General features: G+C 32.8%; 1 long non-coding RNA gene across 1 annotated transcript; it reads left to right on the plus strand.

The window, feature by feature from the left end:
- The first annotated feature begins 596 nt into the window (after positions 1-596).
- On the plus strand, positions 597-17,680 carry LOC143079594 (uncharacterized). The gene is made up of 3 exons (XR_012979442.1): positions 597-654; positions 12,816-12,876; positions 14,914-17,680. It is a non-coding gene; the product is annotated as an uncharacterized LOC143079594 (long non-coding RNA).
- Positions 17,681-18,724: the final 1,044 nt, after the last annotated feature.

Genomic DNA, 18,724 nt, shown 5'->3' on the forward strand with positions numbered 1-18,724 from the left:
AGAAGTAGGTGCATAAATTTTAGTATCGTCTGCGAAAATTTTTACTATAGACTCCACAACATCTGGTAAATCATTTATGAATATAATGAAAAGAACAGGTCCAAGTACACTGCCTTGGGGCACTCCACTAATTACATTTTGCCATTCAGAGTATTTTACCACAATGAGGGGGGGGGGGCACAATGGTAGGCTAGCCTTCCAAGCAGTTTTATATATATGTAGTAAACAGCTATTTTTTTTTGAACATCATATGGAATTTACAAAATGAAAATGTCTCGGATCATAAATTATCAAAAACACTAGTCTCGAGACTACAAAAACACCCGAAACGTCGCTATATGTCCCAGATCCCAGGTTATACTTTTTCTTCTTTGGAAGTCCACCCTATTTGCAGGGTCACCGCATTAAAATATCCTAGTTTTAGAAATTTTAAAATCTTGTTAGGTTTAAATATGTAACTTTGTTTTAGTAAAACAAAAATAATAAGGATAAAAGGTAAAACTTGTATATAAATTGTACGGTTACGTGCTCCATGGTAGGAGGAAATTAAGTGACAAACACGTCTGTCAACATTTAATTAATCGATTCTTTCCCCAGTCTTTGTTGTATCCAGAAAATTATTTGGTTTTGATTTCTAAGTGTTTGTGTATATATGTAAGTGATATATGATCGTTTATGACTGTTGGCTACAGTTTTAAAGGTGAAGCCGGGTTCATAAGCACACATGCATGTTCTTCGATAACTAAAGATACCCGCTGAGCCTGATAACTCGACCAATAACATAACCAGACTTAGTATAGTGAACACGTGAACAACAGTTGCTCAAGAATCTTATTTTAGACTTTGCTAGTCTTTATTACGTAATATGAAGAAAAAGATGTTTATTTCTATTAAATGGTTGTTTTTTGGGGCACTCAAAGAGCATAATACAATATGTAATGTTGAAATGGTACATAGCCATTTAGGATATATTACATATACATGTACATGTGACAGAGTTGTCAAGCCACAACTGGAGATTTGGAAATTTTCAGCTGGAGTTTGGGCCTCATAACTGGAGATTTTTTAAGACCTTTTTATTGACATACACAATATTTTTTCGTGTGTGTTTAAACTGCATACCTTCCTTTTTTGTTAAAAAAAAACCCCCAATGATTCCATACCTTCAAGCACCTGCATAGCCATTTTTAATTAGTAAAACAGAAGATAATGGGGGGAGGGGGGGGGGTTCAAATATTTATTCATCATGTATAGTTCAAAGATAAAGTGATCAGCCATCATACATAGTTGGCAAACAGTACCTCTGCTTTAGCCACATTGTCAACTTTAGTACCACTACTGAACATGTTTGTAACAGAAGGTGTTGAATTGATAGAGTTGTGGGCTTCTGGTGGGTAGCTGTCTCCATACTTTCCATGTTTTTGTCAAGTAATTAGGGCCCCATAGTAAGCTTTACATGAAGTGTAGTAAGCATGGTCTTGACCCTTGGCACTGGACTTGCACCATTTTTAAATTTGGCTAGATACTGTGTCTTCTATAATATTATGCTGGGGTACATGTATTTGGTGATAACATGATAAAGTTTGTATTTTGTCAAATTATAAGACAAACACACTTATATAGGAATTCCATTGGCCTAGATAAAAGACAAGCCATAAATATCATATTTGAGTTAATTTTATTGTCTTTGAGGTTCAATATAAACTAAGTCTGTTCCATGTTTTCAACAGCATCAAAATTTATTAAAGTCGATGTTTATACAACTGTTCCATTGTCAGTATCACTTTTAATCATCCAGACATGTATATTTAACTACATAATGTAGCTAGTTGATTACTACATTTTTACCATGTATACATTTTGTAATAGTCTCAGAGTTCGGTTGAGCAATTGATATTGAAACAATGATCTACATGGAAATATATACATTAATCAAGGTGATCAAACCAAAAGTATGTTAATGCGTGTGGAATGCATACTTTTTAGCTCACTTGGACCGAAGGGCCAAGTGAGCTTTTCTTATCACTTTGCGTTCGTCGTCATCATTGTTCGACGTCGTCCTTGACTTTTACAAAAATCTTCTACTCTGAAACTACTGGGCCAAATTAAACCAAACCTAACCACAATCATCATTGGGGTATCTAGTTTAAAAAACGTGTCCGGTGACCCGGCCAACCAACCAAGATGGCCTCCATGGCTAAAAATATAGCATACATGTAGCGTTCAAATGTAGATTTTGGCTTATATCTCTGAAACCAAAGCATTTAGAGCCAATCTGACATGGGGTCAAATTGATTATCAGGTCAAGATCTATCTGCTGTTAAATTTTCAGATGAATTGGAGAACCTGTTGTTGGGTTGCTGCCCCTAAATTGGTAATTTTAAGGAAATTTTGCCGTTTTTGATAATTATCTTGAATATTATTATAGATAGAGGTAAACTGTGAACAGCAATAATGTTCATCAAAGTAAGATTTACAAATAAGTGAACATGACTGAAATGGTCAATTGACCCCTGAAGGAGTTATTGTCCTTTATAGTCAATTTTTAACAATTTTTCGTAAATTTTTGTAATCTTTTACAAAAATCTTCTCCTCTGAAACTACTAAAGCAAATTTAACCAAACTTGTCCACAATCATCATTAGGGTATGTAGTTTAAAAAAAGTGTCAGTTGACCAGGCCAGCCAACCAAGATGGCCGTCATGGCTAAAAATGGAACCTAGGGGTGAAATGTAGATTTTGGCTTATAACTCTGAAACAAAAGCATTTAGAGCAAATCTGACATCGGTTAAAATTGTTTATCAAGTCAAGATCTATCTGCCCTGAAATTTTCAGATGAATCCGACAACCTGTTGTTTGGTTGCTACCCCTTAATTGGTAATTTTCAGGAAATTTTGCCGTTTTTGGTTATTATCATGATTATTTTGAATATTATTATAGATAGAGATAAACTGTAAACAGCAATAATGTTCAGCAAAATAAGATCTACGAATAAGTCAAATGACCAAAATGGTCAGTTGACTCAGTCCTTCAGGAGTTATTGCCCCTTCAAATTTACCAATTTTTCTTAAATTTTTGTAATCTTTTACAAAAATCTTCTCTGAAACTATTAAGACAAAATGTAACCAAACTTGTCCACAATCATCATAACAGTATCTAGTTTAAAAATTGTGTCTGATGACCCTGCCTGTTAACCAAGATGGCAGACATGGATAAAAATAGTACATTGGGTAAAATGCAGTTTTTGGTTTATATCTCTGAAACTGAAGCATTTAGAGCAAATCTTCCTGGTGGCAAAAATGTTTATCAGATTTAGATATATCTGCCCTGAAATTTTCAGACAAAACCAGTTGTTGGGTTGTTGCCCCTGAGTTAGTAATTTTATTGAAATTTTGCAGTTTTTTGCTATTATCTTAGATATTATTATAGTATCTAATGATATCTTATGCTATAAATTATGATTTTAACCTTATTTTACATAATTTCCAAAGCATCAGTAAATATCTGTGAGCGACACAGGCTCTTTAGAGCCTCTAGTTCTGTTTGTGATCAATATTGTTGCGTCAGCTGTGCTGTTCATGGGTCCATAGAATCTTGATTTCTTTCATAGCTGGTATAAATACAAATAACATGCAACCAACTTCAGACTTGGGGTAATTGTAATTGTAATCGTTAATCAGCTGTAATTGATTACAATTTTTCAAGTAATCAGTGTAATCATTAATCAGCCAAAAATCTGATTACATGTAATTTAATTTAATCAATTACATTTCAAAATACCCTGTAATCATGATTACTTTTTGATTACATTCTGATTACAATGAAAAAAAAAATTGTGTTTTTGGTCATTAAATGAACCTCTTTGTTATTCATATTTGATAAATTTTTAACATACTAAAATGGTTTGGTTACTTTAAGCATGTCTACCTCATTAAAAAATAAACTGTTACAGTATTGAAAAGTCATCATTAGCCTAAGCAGACATATAATACAACTATATACCTTTTATCTTAGTAAAAGATATTGTACATACATGTATATTCATCGTTTTATAATGATCTTCATATTAATATTTGATAACTGTTATTTATTCAAGTAATACTTTTCTTTAACCCTGAATTATAATCTTTTGTTAATTTTTGTGATTTTTGTCAACTTTGAATTGACAGGTAGGAGATTAATTAAGGTTTGTTTTTATTGCAATTACCAATTGAGTATAGCTGTAGGGAAATATATATGATAAAAGACAGATCAGACATGAAAATTTATCTAATTAGCACAAACTAAATTAAAAGTTGGATAAATATATATTGTTTAAAATTTTAAAAAATGTATTTGGACTGGACATGTAAAATACAATGATTTTTAGTACTTACATATTGTTTACAATTTGATTAAACATTTCTTTTAAAATTTAACATAGTTTTAACTGGTAACTTTATTTCATCCATATTTAAACTTCCATAAACTGCAACTTGGAATACATATAAGTTATGAAAGAGGTCAGAAGACAAACAAAAAAACTCTTGATTATGATATATCTTTATTATATTTAATTCAAAATAATTCAGAGATCATTGGTGATAAAGTGTAATGTATATATGTAGTGAAATTTGGTGTTTATTTAAATAGTTGAATTTTAATTTGAAGTTATCATTTTATAATTGAACCAAATAAAATACTTTCTCAAAAATGCTATGGTTATATTGAACGTTTATTCATTCACATCATTCACAATGTTTTGTTTTTAAATTCATTGTAATCAGATGTAATCATGATTACTTTGCCAATGTAATCATTAATTTAATCAGATACTTTCAGAAATGATGTAATCATTAATTTAATTTAATCGTACAAATGACAAAGTAATTGTAATTTAATCAATTACATTGAAAGTAATCGGACCCATCTCTGACCAACTTACATGTAGGTCAATGCTTGTTGCCGTTTGATCAACAAAAAACCCAATACCGCAACGTGATATCGATCTAGATAACGTAAATGGCACATGGCGTCTAATTTTTCGGAACAAAAAGTGCATGGCGTCCAAAAAAAGTGCATATGGTGTCCCGCCATGCTAAATTGCTTTAGATAAAACACTAGTAGAATGCTGTTAATACCCTAGTCCCACTAGGCCACGATCTCACTACGATCTGTGAAAAAAATGCAAATTTTGATGATCGTAGTGCGATCGTGTAGATCGCAGTAAGGTCGTATCACGGTCGTGGTGAGGTCTTCAAGATCGTGAAGAGCGTGGCCAACTTTGAACATGTTCAAAACAATCGTGGTGCGGTCGTAGCGAAATCAGGTCGTAGTAGAAGCGTAGTGAGAGCGCACTGAGATCGTAGTAAGATCGCAAAGGTCGCTGTACAATCGTAGCGAGAGCGTGATTCTATTCGGAGAGACTGCGCTACGATCGCACAGCGACGTGATCACGACCTCACTACGACCATCACGTTCTCACTGCGACCCAACTACGCTTCCACTACGACTATACCACGCTTTTCAAGACCATAGTACGATTCTAGCACGCCCTTGCCGTCCTCATCACTCTCTTCTTACGACCTGACTACGTTCACACTACGACCATCATTCTCATTGTCATTTTCACATAAAATATATAAAAAAAGCTCCATAGATTTTGTTTGTTTGAATGTAATTATCCGTTTGCTCTAACGGCTCAACCATGATTCTCGTTTTTATATAGATTAGACCGTTGGTTTTCCCGTTTAAATGGTTTAACACTGGTAATATTTTGGGTCCTTTATAACGTTCTGATTGATGTGAGCCAATTAAGGCTCCGTGTTGAAGGCCGTACCTTGGCCTATAATGGTTTACTTTTATAAATTGTTACTTGGATGGAGAGTTGTCTCATTGGCTCTCATACCACATCTTCCTATATATATATTGATACATCTATGTCATCTCTGCTATCGTTCACTAAAATATCGTCATTGAGCTTCATGGACCAGCAATAGGTTGTAGTTTAGGTTGGATTGGTCGGTCCGACATCTCTGCTTGATCAGGATTCGTTACTTTGCTCCCTCTGCCTCTACATCAACTCCTACCACTATGCCCACGTGTTCTGGTAGATTTTGGTGGCATGACTGTATTATTTCCGAGAAATTTACGATTTAATCAAAAATAGAAGGAATTGAACTGTATTGATATGGAACACGATGTTGACGTTATTGCTGAGAACGCAGTAAGATCGCGCTATGAACTTAGTATAATCGTGGTAAGAACGTGTAATAATCGCAGTAAGATCGTGTTGCAATCGGATAACTCGTGGTATGGTCGTAGTGAGAACGTGAAGAGCGTAGAAAGATCTTGATAAGCGTAGTGAGGTCGCAGAATAAGCGCGGTGAGAACGTGGTATAATCGTAGTGGGATCTTTGTAGAAGCGTAGAGAGGACGTAGTAGCATCGTGAAAGCAACGAAAATTTACATTTTCATGCCGCTCATACCGCGACTTCACCACGATCTAAATTTATTTTAGATCGCGGTGAGCGTGGTGCGATCGTGGTCTAGTGGGACTGGGGCTTTACAAACCATACAGTCTGGGCCTTCTTACACTCATGGAAATGTTTTCTGCTGCCAAAATTCATTCCCTAGCTGATATGTAATAGGTATGGGACAACTGCCAAATGAGGAACAATTCCCCAAAGGAGTAACAATCCCTCATTCATTGTGTCATTTGAGTATTCATTCTGTAGTGCTAAAAACTAAATTTCTTTTACTTCTTTTTACTTCAAATGGAACATATTCATGAAAAATGTGGCAATTTTTCAAAAGATGGTAACCAGCAACAAGCTTATGAAATTTGCAAGCCTACTAACTTTTGTAAAATCCATTATAAAAATACAGTTCTTTGGAAGAAGTTGTTCCATTTTCTATAAAGGAGTAGGTCCACTGTAAGACGCCTTTTTGTCCCCAAAATTTAGCAGTTTTTACAAATTTGTTACAATTACTAAACTTAAAATATTATTGGAAAGTAGAATACTTCTGTTACATAAACATGGGCTGTTTTTTACAAATCAAAGCACCTGTATCTGGTTGTAGCATCCCCATCCCTAGATTTTCCATCATCTATCATGGAAAACTTCATGGAATTCCATGGAATATATTTCCATGGAATTCCATGGAGTATTGAAACTTGTTTTCCATGGAAATCCATGGAAAATAAAAAGAGAAAAAAATTAAATAATATTTCCATCTGAAACATTTTCCATGGAATTCCATGGAAAATATTTTCCATGATGTTTTTCCATGGAATTCCATGGAAATATATTACATAGAATTTCTTTTCCATGGAATTCCATGGAAATATTTCCATCATTTCCATTTAAAATGAATTGCACAAATTAACCTTTTGACAATATACCTTGTTTAACTGTATCTGTAATAATGAAGGTAAAAAAAACTAAGGTTCCATGTTTATTTCGGTTTGGTAAGGTCTTTTGAGTCTTGCAATGGTCAGTAATAAGCAATAGACTCAACCATTATTTTAACCTTTAATTCAAACTCATTTGATGTATTATAATAAATACAATAAACAAGCAAAAACTTTCAATATTGGTATATGTTTGCACTGCCTTTATATCAAGAATTTAAGGTTATAAATGTCACTTATGTCAACACAAGGCTTCAGTAGATCCATGTTGTAGAACAGCATTAACCATTTTATTGGAGTTTCATTTCTTCCTCATGATACCTAAAAATAATTTTACTGTTATAAATAAAGAGATATTCTTTAAATAATGACATTACTAATATTTGTTAACAACTTTAGTCTTTGTCCTAAATAAAAAATGTTCATAATTATTGTATATAAATGTCTTCATTGGTATTTTCCATATATTTAGAACTTAGTGTTGATCTGCAGTTTGCTGTAAAGATACACTTTTTTTTAATTTATGGATCTATTTCTCATTGGCAACCAATTTCAACTGATCTTAAATTTTATAACCAAATTACTTCATTAGTGGATTATTAGTTATTATGATACACCATATACAGTTTGTCTTGTCTTAATACCCAATCATTATAATTATAAGTGAAAAATCTACTATAGGTGTTTTCATGATGTTGTTATGTTGAACTAAAGCAACACACTCAAAATGGTAGAATCTAATTCAGTGTACTTACCAAAAAATATGCTCCTAAATCCAACAGTCAATGCAAGTCTTCAGAGAATAAATATGCACTATTCAATGTCAAGAACTATTTGGAACTATTTAATCTAAGTCCAATATAAATTTTGCATTTTGTTCAGGAGAGAAGACATCTTTGTTTGTTGCCTGCATATCCATTGCAAGTTCAAATTTTCAATGTGTTGGGGGATGTATGAGGAGTTATCTGATTTCTTTTAAAAGAGCCCCAATTGAATACTGTTATTTACCTATATCTTGGATATTTTATATATATTTTAATAAAAGATTATCCATTTATTGTTTATTTACCATTTTTATGTTTAAAGTAATAATAATTGCACAAAAATGTATAAATTCATGTTCTACCCTACATTTGGCCTCACACTGTATGGTCATATCACTTCTTGTCTTCTACACAAAGACCAATTAAAACCAGATGGCACTTTACATTTCCTGCACTGTCTAATTGATGATAAAGAATTTATGTATGTAATTTGTGTACATTTTTTCCATGACTTTCCATCTCAAAAATATTCTAAGTTAAGATTCTATAATTTTTCCATGTTAAAAATATTGTAAGTCAAGATTCCATTCTCTTTTCCATCTCAAAAATATTCTAAGTCCACTTTCCATCCTCTTTTCCATCTACAAAGTTTTATTAGTCTACTTTCCATCCCATTTTCAATCCAAAAAGTATTTTTTCCATGGAATTCAATGGAAAGTTTTCCATCTTATCATGGAAAATGATGGAATAAGTAACACATATAAGTTTTCCATCTGAGATGGATTATTTTTCCATGAAATTCCATGGAAATTCATGGAAAAAAACGAAATTTCCATCATTTTCCATCATTTTATCATGGAAAAAGTTGAACTGCATGGAAAATCTAGGGATGGGTCATTAAGTCATGCTAAATTACTGAAATCTTCACAATTTTAGCATAAATTGAGGTAAATTTTTAGACGGATACTGTCTTAAACAAAAGTGGACGCATTTGTGTTCATTCTTAATATTTAAATGTAAGTTGTATTAGATGATAATACATAACATTTATTTATAAAGGTTGAGAATGAACACGGATGTGGCCACTTTCATTTTTGACAAAAACCACCTGCAAAGTGAGATATTATGGCATATTTGATAGATTTTTATGCGACCGCAAAAATTGAAAATTTTTTGGTCGTATATTGGTATCACATCGTCGTCTGCGTCGTCATCGTTGTCCAAATACTTTTAGTTTTCGCACTCTAACTTTAGTAAAAGTGAATAGAAATCTATGAAATTTTAACACAAGGTTTATAACCACAAAAGGAAGGTTGGGATTGATTTTGGGAGTTTTGGTCCCAACATTTTAGGAATAAGGGGCCAAAAAGGGCCCAAATAAGCATTTTCTTGGTTTTCGCACTATAACTTTAGTTTAAGTAAATAGAAATCTATGAAATTTTGACACAAGGTTTATGACCACAAAAGGAAGGTTGGGATTGATTTTGGGAGTTTTAGTTGAAACAGTTTCGGAATGAGGGTTAAAAAAAGGGCCCAAATAAGCATTATTCTTGGTTTTCGCACTATAACTTTATTTATAAAGAATTGAAAATTTCTTGCTATTGCACAATATTGTGCAATTTTCTTGCTATTGCGCAATACTGTGCAATTGAAAATATTTACTAGTGCAATAGCAAGAAATTTTCAATTGATTGGAGTTATCTTTCTTTGTCCAGAATAGTAGTTGAATCAACTTAAATCATTGTTTTATACAATATACAATGTATATTCACTTTTACTACCAACTGATAAATTAAAACAATCTTTACCATTCAGTGATAACAAGCACCTTTTGTTACATTTTAATATTTTATGATGTATTTAAATGAGTAGTTATTGTTGCGAACTCCATTAGAAATTTGAATTGAGATCAGTTTTGGAAAAAGGGAAAGGGGGATGTGAAAAAAAATAGGGGGGGGGGGTTTCAATTTTTCTTATTTCAGATTTCATAAAAAAAGAAAATTTCTTCAAACATTTTTTTGAGAGGATCAATATTCAAAAGCATAGTGAATTGCTCAAAGGCAAAAAAAATATTTTAAGTTCATAAGACCACATTCATTGTGTCTGAAACCTATGCTGTGTCAACTATTTAATCACAATCCAAATTTAGAGCTGAATCCAGCTTGAATGTTGTGTCCATACTTGCCCCAACCGTTCAGGGTTCAACCTCTGCGGTCGTATAAAGCTGCGCCCTGCGGAGCATCTGGTTCATATTTAAGCTTGAATTTGAGCTTCTTTATTGGCTTAAACTGTTCACATCTTTCGTATACACTAACTGAATCGGCTGAAGTAGACTGTTTAAAAAGTGTCCAAAATCTTTCATCAGATGAACCTGAAGTTTGAGACCCAAATCTGCCCTTACCAGACCTACTCCTTTGCACCATTATATTGTAACGTGTACACAGGGTAAGCGTGTCTGTTTCTATTTAGAATGAGTCCGTTACCAGTTTGATACTGGATCCAAAATTGCTCTATTTACAAAACATATAACAAATAAGGTTTATTCAAATATTAACGTCAATGAACCAAAATATGTACAACTGCTCTTTGCAATCTTTAATAAACTATCTATAAACTAATCTACTCAAAATATATACACTGGTACAAATTTGTACTATTACAAATTTGTCCTGGGTCAGGAACAAACTTGTCCTCCTGGTACAATAATGCACCTTACAAGTTTACACACTGGTCTTTGTTCCGCTGGTACAATTATGTACTTTACAAGGTGGTCACACAGACTCACACTTGTCCTATACGGTACAATACGGTTCAGCTTGCAAACTTACAAGTCCGTATTTATAACAGGCACCAACCTGTTCTTTGTTACACTTAGTAATATTATCTATAATACCTTATATATACGAGACAGCGATCTCGAATATCCGCGTACCGTACCTTGATCTTATGTCTCCAACGACTTATGACAATCGACCCTGAGCTAGGAATCTCTCCAGCTTATATACCCAGATGGAAACTGTACCATTCTTGAAGGAGGGGTGTTCTGACAAAGTGTATCTATACTCGTATCTGACTTTCATAAGGAACACCCCTTTACATTCGACCTGACCCAAAGTTTACCCGCGAAACATCTTACTCCTGTCTGTGTTTTATTAAAGTATATATACAATGCATAAAATAAGGCTTCTACCGAACTATAACCAATGTAAACAATTTAACCATAGATACAAAATCATCACAATATTAAAGTTAAGTGACCCATTTCAAATTTTGTTTTTAACACTTTCAAAAAGTAAAACAACAAAAATACCAAAACTCCAATGAAAATCCAAAATAGACAGTAAGTTATCAAATTGCAAAATCAATAGCTCAAACACATCAGACCTATATGTCATATTCCCGACTTGTTAAAGGCATTTCCTTATATAAATGTAAAAAATGGTGGATTAAACCTGGTTTTATAGCAAGCTAAACCTCTAACTTGTACTGCAGTTGCATTAAATTCCATTATATTGACAACGGTGTGTTAACAAAACAAACAGATATTAAAGGTAAAAATGTCAAAAGTACATGTAGGCCTAGGGGTACCAGAGTCAACATTGTGTTTTTATCTTGTTTTTATCTTAAATCACCATAAAACAAAGAAATATGAAACAAAGAAACACAAAAAGGCATATAGACAAAGCACATTAGAAAAAATGAAAGACAAGAATACAAAAATTATCATACTACAAATTAATTACATTAGATGTATGTTTCATTACAATCATTATTCTGATTAGCTAACTACACATCATGTGTTATTCCTTAATCAATTGCATTACTCAATAAAACTTTTCATTCATGATAACACGAGGTCCCACAATAAAGTGCACAAGTAAATTAAATAACACATTGATAAAATTCGTGTTTTCATGATCCTAGCTAAAAAATGTAATTATAAGTATTGAATGCTTCTTTTTGAAACTTCATAGGGTTGTAAAAGCGTTGACCATGCTCACATTTTTAGAATGAAGCGCTTCAGCGCTTCATACAAAATGTACTTCGGTCAACGCTTTTACACCCCAATGAAGTTACAAAAAGAAGCATTCAATTCTTGAATAACACAAATTGTGACAATGACAGAAATACTCAAATGATAGATCGTTACTCATTTGGGGAAAAGTTACTGGACCTCATTTGTTGGGTAGTCCCCAACTTGTGTAACAAAACAGTACAGAAATAGATATGTTAAAATGATGTTAGAACAGTTAAAGCAGACACCATTAGAGGATAAAAGGAAAAAACAAACATTTATCATGTGTACAATTTTTGCCATATTTTAATCAAATTATTATCAAAGGTTTAAATCAGCAAATGTCTCAGACAAGTTAAAAAAATGTGCTGATCAAGTATTTAAAAAAAAAGAGTTATGCCCCTTGAATATTTTAATTACATCTATAATCAGAAATTTATAAATTTGCTCCCCCTTCATATATATCTAAGATTTTGACAAAAGTTTATGAGTTTGATTTTATGTAAACAATGGTAAAGAAAACCCAATTATGTTGTTAAAAGTTTTAATTGATTGGTAAAAGATTTTTGATGTATAGACTTGTATGACTAATTATTTGTTGATTTAATTTGACAATGTGTGATGGCAGTTTTCCTCTATTTCAGATATTTGCATCAAGCATTTTAAACAGATGAAAAATGAAAATATGATTTCAAGTCTGAAGAGGTAGGAAAATATAAAAAAAAGTAAAATAACAAATATACTAAACTACAAGGAAATTTCAAAATAGAAAGTCCCTTATCAAAAGCTCAAACACATCAAATAAATGGAAAACAACAGTCATACTCCTGACTTGGTACAGGCATTTCCTTGGTATTTCTATTTCCCCTTCCTCCAATGTTCTTCTGTAACATCCATTTATCACAGTGTACTTGTTTTAGACATTTATACCTTGGGGCCAAAGGTTCTAAACGCCATAGTTATATAATATAAATGACAAGCAGAGGACTAAACCTTGTGTGTTGATTTTATTATTGAATACTTAAACAATTTTGTTCATTAGTTACCTGTAAAAAGAGAAATAACAAAAATACAATAAGGAAATTTCAAAATGGGAAGTCTCTTACAAATGGCAATATCAAAAGCTCAAACATATCAAACGAAAAGATAACAACTGTCATATTCCTGACTTGGTACAGGCATTTCTTATGTAAAAAATGGCTGATAAAACCTGTATTTGTAGCTAACTAAACCTCTTACTTGTTTGACCATCACATAAAAATACCTTTATATTGACAAGAATGTGTGAACAAAATAACCATACAGCGGCTAACATTATCATGAATACACAGCTACTTTTGCATAGGTACTATTTCTGTACCAAAAATCTGTAGAACTGAAAATGTACTTTTAATATTCAGTACAATTTTGTTACCTTAAAATTATTGTAATATTTAGGTACATGTATTTTCCAGTACTTGATTTGTACTTGAAATCTTAGTACTACAGATTTTTGGTTACATCGTTACATTTAAGCAGTTTGTTTATTTCAAATCTCTAAAAATTTGATTTTCAAACATGGAATATTGCAATCACTGTTGGTATTATTTCTGTACCAAAACTTTTAGTACAAATCAAGTACTTTAAAATACAGGTACCTAAATATTACAATGATTTTAACGTAAAGGAATAGTATTAAAAATTAAAGGTAAATTTCCAGTACGACAGATTTTTAGTACAGAAATAGTACCTATGCAAAAGTAGCAGTGTATGTTAGTATCTCATACTTAAACAATTTTTGTCTTGCTTGACGGAGTCAAAAAGCAAGACATATGTATGCTGTTTCCAGCAATGGCGATGGCAGAGTCAACAATGTATTAGTTTGTGATTAAGTCTAGTTTATGGTGAACCACTAGTGGTAATACATAGTATTTGTATGCAGTTGTATTAGTATTGGCACATCTCATTACCATTGAGATTATTTGGCCCTGCCCCTTCAGTTTTAGTTTATTGACTTTGAAACTTTTTCTTAGTTTTCATTATTAGGTCAGTTTATGGGGAACCATGTGCACTAGTGGTAAGTTAATGAAGACTGGACTAGTATGCAATTGTATAAGCATTGGCATATTTAATTTCCATGGTGATTATTTGGCCCTGCCCCCTCCGTCATGGTCTATTAACTTTGAAACTTTTGTTCAGCTTTCATGAATTAATTTGTGAGTAGGTCGATTTATGGGGAACCACTAGTGGTAGGTCAATGATATTTGGTATGCAGTTGAAATAGCATTGACACTTTTAATTACCATGGAGATTATTTGACCTAGCACCCTCAGGTATGGATTATTGACTTTGAAATTTTGCTTGGTTTACATATGTTATTTGTGTTTAGATTTGTATAAACGCAACTACTTATGATAAGTCAATGATATTTGTTATGCAGTTGTATTAGCATTGGTACATCTCATTTCCATAGAGATTGCTAAGCCATGTACCTTTAGTCATGGTTCATTGACTTTGAATATTTGCAAAGTTACCTTTGAAAGTGTTGCTATTTTAATTTTAACATTTGCATTATAGAAATTACAAAAAAGCGAGACATATCTCTGTAATACTAGTTGATTAAAACTTTTTTTTCTTTTCAAAAGCTACGGATTCAATTGATATTAAATTGTATCCTAAAAGTATTGTTAAATATTTTATTAGGTCCATGCAAGATGTGGAAAATAGCACTAAGCAGAACTAAATACTTCTATTTTGTTTTAGGTACACATTAGCAATTTTTCCAAATTAAAGGTGAAATTAAGGTTGACCTAGAACATTACATAGATAATAAAGATTTGAAATAGACAAAATAAATATGGAAATTGACGAGTCCAATGTCTTTGAAAGTGACAATGACACTAAAAGTATAGAAGAATTTGTTGATGGCAGCCGTGAAAAGATGGATTTCGAAGATGTCAAAAATCAGAAGAACCAGACTGAAGATGAAGTGGAATATGGATATACAGATGAAAATTGTGATGATGAATATGATGATGATGATGATGAATATGAAGAAGAACCGTGTTATGGGGATGGGGTAGATGACAAAACGTTTGTGACGATGAAATCAATGATCTTTTATTGGATAACAGCGACAAAGAGGTTAAATGGACGTATTGAAAAAGATGCTGAAAAATATTTAGTTTCTGCACTAGCAGTTTGTAATTTTGAACAGAGAAAAGCTTTGATGAAAGTACAAACAGTAGAGCATACACCATTGTCACTTGCTTGTGAGATTTCAAATCTCAGACTTGTCAAATTTTTAGTTGATCACTGTGGGGCTGACGTAAATGAATTCTTCGGTTGGCCATTGTATTGGTCAATTTATAAAAAGCATAAAAACATTATCCAGTATCTGCTAGAAAGGAATGCAGATGTAGGGATGTGCTTTGTTAACAATTGCAACATGCTGATGGCCTCTCTTGATATCTACAATGGAGGTTCTATACCCATAGCAACAGGCAAACATATGAATGAAATTGACAGATTGAAAATAGTTCAACAAAATCAACAGGTCAAGATTACTCCTTGTACAGATATAGTGAATCTCTTAGTAGAACATGATGCAGTTAGAAAAAGTAGTCCTCTCATATTGTTCAATATTTTAAAAGTATTTTTAAATGACAAAGAAAGCCACACAAATGTTAATTTTAAGAAGGTGTTAGATAAGATATCGAACCTTGACGAAGTTAAAGATGAAAATGGAAGGTCAATTCTTGAGCATGCTATTCTCGACCCTAAGATAAACATTGGGACTGCTACCTTGATTTTAAAGAAAGGGGACATAAACGCTGTAAATACATTTAAAGCTGTTCGTGTGCCAACACTAAAAAAGAACTTCAGTGATTTGAATGAGAGTGTAGATGCAATCTGGACAGATATAATGGATGAAAGCAGGTCAGAGAACAAAATCTCTTATATAGGTCTTTCCAGTAAGCACTGTTTGCACCCAATTGTATATGCTGCATATCAAGGAAATTTAAAACTTTTGGCATGTCTCATGTTTTTTCCTAATATACCACTTAAAAACAAGCTTGATGCAGTTGAGATTTATGGTGCTTATCTTGTTATTAAATACCTGAAATTTGCAGATGCATTACTTTGCTGGAATGTATCTACGGAGATGAAACTAGGGAAAGATATAATTTCTTCGCTGAATCCTTCATCCGCGATAGGCACTGGTAGTGATTTACAAAAATTGTTAAACTACCTGCATGACGAGTATTACCAAAAAAGAAAAGAATCCGAAAACCTTATGAAGACAATAATTCCGTTTAAGAGGTGTGCCTTTGACTTCCATTTAGAATTTCAGTCTATGGAAAATCTAGAACATTTAGGACTAGAAACGTCTAAAGATATTATAATACAGGCTGGTCTGCTATATGAAAGGGTGATCGGGTATGGAAATTCTTTCACATTAGCAGTCATGTTATTAGTCTCAAAGCGTTATCACCAAGACCAGTTTTTGGGACATTTTAAATCCAGTATATCTTTGTTGACAAGCAGTCTCTGTTTTTACATGAAGAATCAAGTGTTCGATAGGAAGAAACCTTTGATTGTTATACAGCAGATAGTAAAAGCACTTGCACTTGCAATATCGAATGAAAAGCTTCGCAAACAACTTGACTTTGGTACCATTATGGCTATATTGAAATGTATTTTCTTAGTCTGCTACAAGTTTCCAGGAGCTAGTACACAGTTTGTAAAAGATCAAATGACCTTTTTGTTGATTATAATCTATAAGATTGATGAACATGAAAAGACTAGTGATGAAACCAGTCAGTTCAGAAGATGTCTTTTACAGATCGTCAAGTTAGACATTACAGATTCATACAACCAGACATTACTGCATTATTCTGTTTTAATCAGGAAAATAGTGTTGGAGAATATATATGACATTGACAAGAATGGTATTTTCAGTCTTCCACCAATTAAATGGTGGTTATCTCAGTTTGAAAATGCCTTCCGTGTGACACAACTCCTACTTGAGAGTGGAGCAAACTCTAATGCATTTGATGTTAATGGCCAAACACCTCTTCATACTTTCTTCCTTAGTTTTGAGTCTGGGAAAGATCTTACTCAAGAGGATAAAGTTACTTTGGACGCACTTCTAGACGCTGGAGCTCATCAGGATTATATAGATGTATGGGAAATGACACCCATTGATTATTCAGAATTCACTTGCCTACCTCTTTGTCGGGCGAGAAATAGAACACTGCAGTGCCTCGCTTCAAGAGTCGTATTGAAAAATGGTATTCAGTTCAAAGGGGAACTATCTGTTCACTTGGAAAATTTTGTGAGGTCTCATGCAAGGCATGGAAAACTCTCATCCAACCATCAAGAGAAATACATGTATCAAATGAACATGATAGACATCTAGTGAAAATCTTTTATCAAAGATGCTAGATCATGTAGATAGTTCTTGTTTTTATGTTTTGTTTGTTTGTTTTCATAATTTTACATGAAAAAAACCCAGCATTTTCACTGACCTGTGTTTGTTTATCCTGTGTGTGCCAAGACTGATTTATTGTTAGTTTTCTAATTTTAATTAGCAATTATTCCATGCATGTTCAGGGCAAGCTTAGAATGAAATTCAAAACAGTGTGGCTGTGGCCATTGATTGACACATTAAATTCATCCATTGACTGGGCCAACAGTAAACACAGGATATCTCCAAGTATTAAGTTGATCTGCAATTTTCTCATCAGCAGCCATTGGAAAACTGAAAATAAGATAAAAAAAAATATATAATAGAATGAAATTCAAAACAGTGTGGCTGTGGCCATTGACTGACACATTAAATTCATCCATTGACTGGGACAATTTACGTGAACGTGTGTCTGTAACGACCACTGTTCATGACGTACCTACGATAGACATTTAAACTGTGGGGTCACCAAAGGTTTCTTAACGCCTTTAATTATAAAATAATTCGAAAAATTAATCAGGAATAACCTTTATGTTTTGATTTATACAATTGATATAAATCAAAACATCGTGTTATTCCTGATTAATTTTTCGAATTACTTTATTAAGGTGTTGAGGACCTTTGGTGACTCCATAGTTTAAGTGTCTTTAAAAAGTACATAGTGAGAAGTGGTCGTTACATAAAAACTTCACCTAAATTGTCCCAGTCAATGGATGAATTTAATGTGTCAATCAATGGCCACAGCCACACTGTTTTGAATTTCATTCTATCTTGTAATGGCATTAATTCAATGATATCAAATAACTATTAACAATAATTATACACTGTTTACCTCGTTTGTTAGTCCATCCATCCGCTTGTACGTCAATCCGTCATTCTGACCCATGATTATTTTTCGTCGTTAATTGATGTTAATTAGTGGATCTATGATGGAATATCTGACACACCATGCTGGAATTTCAATGTATTTGCTGAGTGAAATGTTAAACAATACTAAGGCCTATTTTTTCAATGTCCTCTAATACTGTGACAGCTTAACCATGTCAGCATTCGTAAATCATCGTTTAAAAAAAGACCTCATTTATATCTAAAAGTAAAATAAAA

The sequence above is a fragment of the Mytilus galloprovincialis genome, chromosome 6 (genome assembly GCF_965363235.1).
Source record: "Mytilus galloprovincialis chromosome 6, xbMytGall1.hap1.1, whole genome shotgun sequence".
Lineage (NCBI taxonomy): Eukaryota > Metazoa > Mollusca > Bivalvia > Mytilida > Mytilidae > Mytilus > Mytilus galloprovincialis.